This window comes from Schistocerca gregaria, unplaced genomic scaffold, assembly GCF_023897955.1.
Source record: "Schistocerca gregaria isolate iqSchGreg1 unplaced genomic scaffold, iqSchGreg1.2 ptg000920l, whole genome shotgun sequence".
In the NCBI taxonomy this organism is placed as follows: Eukaryota; Metazoa; Arthropoda; class Insecta; order Orthoptera; family Acrididae; genus Schistocerca; species Schistocerca gregaria.
Window position 1 is genome coordinate 255,001 of NW_026062277.1, and position 5,000 is coordinate 260,000.

The 5,000-nt window shown below is 53.3% G+C and overlaps 1 non-coding gene across 1 annotated transcript; it reads left to right on the forward strand.

Annotated features, from left to right (window-relative positions):
* Nucleotides 1-2,911: 2,911 nt before the first annotated feature.
* LOC126325389 (small subunit ribosomal RNA) lies at nt 2,912-4,804 on the forward strand. The gene has a single exon (XR_007560073.1). It is a non-coding gene; the product is annotated as a small subunit ribosomal RNA (ribosomal RNA).
* The last annotated feature ends 196 nt before the right edge of the window (nt 4,805-5,000 follow it).

Here is a 5,000-nt window from a genome sequence, read left to right on the forward strand (position 1 = left end):
CACTATCCACCCCCCCCCCTCTCTCTCTCTTCCCCCTTTCCCACAATACCAAATTTAACCAACTTTATTGCTTAACCTAACTGTGGCTGTACCAGATTATCGCTTAACCTAACTGTGGCTGTACCAGATTATCGCTTAACCTAACTGTGGCTGTACCAGATTATCGCTTAACCTAACTGTGGCTGTACCAGATTATCGCTTAACCTAACTGTGGCTGTACCAGATTATCGCTTAACCTAACTGTGGCTGTACCAGATTATCGCTTAACCTAACTGTGGCTGTACCAGATTATCGCTTAACCTAACTGTGGCTGTACCAGATCATCGCTTAACCTAACTGTGGCTGTACCAGATCATCGCTTAACCTAACTGTGGCTGTACCAGATTATCGCTTAACCTAACTCAATTTGTCCCTTAACCTAACTCAAGTTGTCCCTTAACCTAACTCAAGTTGTCCCTTAACCTAACTCAAGTTGTCCCTTAACCTAACTCAAGTTGTCCCTTAACCTAACTCAAGTTGTCCCTTAACCTAACTCAAGTTGTCCCTTAACCTAACTCAAGTTGTCCCTTAACCTAACTCAAGTTGTCCCTTAACCTAACTCAAGTTGTCCCTTAACCTAACTCAAGTTGTCCCTTAACCTAACTCAAGTTGTCCCTTAACCTAACTCAAGTTGTCCCTTAACCTAACTCAAGTTGTCCCTTAACCTAACTCAAGTTGTCCCTTAACCTAACCCACGTTGTCCCTTAACCTAACCCACGTTGTCCCTTAACCTAACCCACGTTGTCCCTTAACCTAACCCACGTTGTCCCTTAACCTAACCCACGTTGTCCCTTAACCTAACCCACGTTGTCCCTTAACCTAACCCACGTTGTCCCTTAACCTAACCCACGTTGTCCCTTAACCTAACCCACGTTGTCCCTTAACCTAACCCACGTTGTCCCTTAACCTAACCCACGTTGTCCCTTAACCTAACCCACGTTGTCCCTTAACCTAACCCACGTTGTCCCTTAACCTAACCCACGTTGTCCCTTAACCTAACCCACGTTGTCCCTTAACCTAACCCACGTTGTCCCTTAACCTAACCCACGTTGTCCCTTTGCCTAACATAGTTCACTGCTCGGAATCTCTGGTGTCGTTGTTATCCTCATGTAGATGTCTTGCGAGTGTTGCTTACTTTCCACATATTCCCGCTATCCACTGTCAATTGTACTGCAATAGGACTATATCGGCCCCCCCCCTCTGTCCCCCTCTTTGTGTCTCTGTCCTCTCAAGCTGGTCGGTCTGGCGTGTGAGTGTTAAATGAGCCTCGCAGCTGTTCAGTTGCATTCAGATGTCGACGCCCTCAGTGTACGTCGTGGTATGGTCTGTGTCCATTGTCCGCTGATGTCGTACGCGTAACCCACACGCTGTACCGATCATCGGTAGTTACGTACAGAGTGAAGTAGTGTGATACGTGTGACTGTACGCTGGCTGTGCCCAACGGTGTCGAATCTCAATTTCCATATGTTGTGCTCGATGCTACTTGTCTCGTCTCCCAATAACAGCTAGGTTGCACTGTGGTACGCCGTAGAGGCGTGTGGGAGGAACGTACGAACGCATTGTATGTCACCCTGGGTCGCTGGGGGTGGTGGTGCGGTGAGTCAGGTCAGGTCAGGTCAGGTCAGGTCAGCGTGAGCCGTCTGATGTAGTGACGCGTGTATTCCGACTTTGTCGTATTGCCTCACACAAAGTGCTACCCTGGTGGACCGCGTTCCATATCTGGGACATGCCGCAGATGCCGGTTGACAGTGGATCGCGGAAGGGACATCGCATACTTGCGCGGGCCACCTTCCACGTGTTCTCTTCTGCACATGTCGCAGTGTGTATGTGGTCTGATGTAGCGTGTCGTGACACATGACATCCTGGCATGCAAGAATTGTTGAATTCGCAAATGTAGGTGGACATCTACGTTTACTGCCCAAGATACGCAAATGAACTGGAAATCCGTTGTTGAGCGGTTGTTCACGCTGGAGGTGAATCTGTGATGGCGACGATCGGTACAGCTATTAACCGGTTGTTTCAGCGGTACCCGCCACATCCACACACGTGACTAGGCCCATGTGGGTATGAAGCGATACGCGGCGGTGGCTTGGTGGGACTGTTCCCGGCCGGTGAAGGGGGGCCGCCCGGCGTGTTGGCCGCGCGCTGCGTGGGCGCACGCGCAACAGCCGGCTGGTGGGGGGCGCCGAGTGGCAGGAGCGCCAGCCGACGGGCCCGGCAGGCGGCGCAGCTACGCTGCGGCGCACCCTGCACGCGGCGCCTGGCGGCCAAAGTTGGTTCAGCCGAGCCCGGTGCGAAGCGCGGTGGACATCTGCAGTGTGCTGGTCTGATTGAGGACTGTGTGCGTTGAGGATGCGCCGCCGCCTGGCACTCGGCGCCGCGACGCCGTCTGCTGCTCGGTCGCCCCAGCGGTTCTCGCAGGTGGTTTGTATCGCAGTTGTGCGGACGTGTTGGCGCGTGCGCTGTGCTGGGAGAGTTCGCTTCTGCACCCAAGTGGGGCTTTGCCCTTGTGTGGCGCTGGCGTTGGAGCTGCCGGTCACCATAGGTGGCGCGTGTTGTCTCCCGCCGGCAATGCCACGACAGCACGCTCCCGGGCCTCTGTCGGCAGCGGCAAGCTCAGTTGGGAGCAAGGGTGTTCGCACTAAAACCGTCTACTCGCCTAACTCCGGGCGATTGCGCCTCTCTCGAAACCGACCAAGTACCTAGGACGGCGCTGCGCGCCGCCGGGACCTGAGAGGGTTTCGAGGTGTATCGTGCAGGGGAGCTCGGCCTCCTCCTGTTTGCAGAATAATTGAGCGGACGCTTGCGTGTTCGCGCGGGCCCCCGGGACACACTCCCGGGCGGCCGGCTGCTCAGCTCTAGTTGACGCAGCTCCCTGGTTGATCCTGCCAGTAGTCATATGCTTGTCTCAAAGATTAAGCCATGCATGTCTCAGTACAAGCCGCATTAAGGTGAAACCGCGAATGGCTCATTAAATCAGTTATGGTTCCTTAGATCGTACCCACGTTACTTGGATAACTGTGGTAATTCTAGAGCTAATACATGCAAACAGAGTCCCGACCAGAGATGGAAGGGACGCTTTTATTAGATCAAAACCAATCGGATTGGCTTGTCTGGTCCGTTTGCCTTGGTGACTCTGAATAACTTTGGGCTGATCGCACGGTCCTCGTACCGGCGACGCATCTTTCAAATGTCTGCCTTATCAACTGTCGATGGTAGGTTCTGCGCCTACCATGGTTGTAACGGGTAACGGGGAATCAGGGTTCGATTCCGGAGAGGGAGCCTGAGAAACGGCTACCACATCCAAGGAAGGCAGCAGGCGCGCAAATTACCCACTCCCGGCACGGGGAGGTAGTGACGAAAAATAACGATACGGGACTCATCCGAGGCCCCGTAATCGGAATGAGTACACTTTAAATCCTTTAACGAGTATCTATTGGAGGGCAAGTCTGGTGCCAGCAGCCGCGGTAATTCCAGCTCCAATAGCGTATATTAAAGTTGTTGCGGTTAAAAAGCTCGTAGTTGGATTTGTGTCCCACGCTGTTGGTTCACCGCCCGTCGGTGTTTAACTGGCATGTATCGTGGGACGTCCTGCCGGTGGGGCGAGCCGAAGGGGTGCTTTCGCGTCCCGAGGCGGACCCCGTTTAAATCCTACCAGGGTGCTCTTTGTTGAGTGTCTCGGTGGGCCGGCACGTTTACTTTGAACAAATTAGAGTGCTTAAAGCAGGCAAGCCCGCCTGAATACTGTGTGCATGGAATAATGGAATAGGACCTCGGTTCTATTTTGTTGGTTTTCGGAACCCGAGGTAATGATTAATAGGGACAGGCGGGGGCATTCGTATTGCGACGTTAGAGGTGAAATTCTTGGATCGTCGCAAGACGAACAGAAGCGAAAGCATTTGCCAAGTATGTTTTCATTAATCAAGAACGAAAGTTAGAGGTTCGAAGGCGATCAGATACCGCCCTAGTTCTAACCATAAACGATGCCAGCCAGCGATCCGCCGCAGTTCCTCCGATGACTCGGCGGGCAGCCTCCGGGAAACCAAAGCTTTTGGGTTCCGGGGGAAGTATGGTTGCAAAGCTGAAACTTAAAGGAATTGACGGAAGGGCACCACCAGGAGTGGAGCCTGCGGCTTAATTTGACTCAACACGGGAAACCTCACCAGGCCCGGACACCGGAAGGATTGACAGATTGATAGCTCTTTCTTGATTCGGTGGGTGGTGGTGCATGGCCGTTCTTAGTTGGTGGAGCGATTTGTCTGGTTAATTCCGATAACGAACGAGACTCTAGCCTGCTAACTAGTCGCGTGACATCCTTCGTGCTGTCAGCGATTACTTTTCTTCTTAGAGGGACAGGCGGCTTCTAGCCGCACGAGATTGAGCAATAACAGGTCTGTGATGCCCTTAGATGTTCTGGGCCGCACGCGCGCTACACTGAAGGAATCAGCGTGTCTTCCTAGGCCGAAAGGTCGGGGTAACCCGCTGAACCTCCTTCGTGCTAGGGATTGGGGCTTGCAATTGTTCCCCATGAACGAGGAATTCCCAGTAAGCGCGAGTCATAAGCTCGCGTTGATTACGTCCCTGCCCTTTGTACACACCGCCCGTCGCTACTACCGATTGAATGATTTAGTGAGGTCTTCGGACTGGTACGCGGCATCGACTCTGTCGTTGCCGATGCTACCGGAAAGATGACCAAACTTGATCATTTAGAGGAAGTAAAAGTCGTAACAAGGTTTCCGTAGGTGAACCTGCGGAAGGATCATTACCGACTAGACTGCATGTCTTTCGATGTGCGTGTCGTGTCGCGCAACACGCTACCTGTACGGCAGTGGCCGTGCGCCGCGTGCGGAACCACGCGTGCCTCTCAAAACTAGCGGAAGTGTTGTTGTTGTTGTGTGGTACGAGCGCTGAAGCTCTGGAGCGGCTGGCCTGCGGTACCTGGCGCCTGGCGCCGGTTTTGA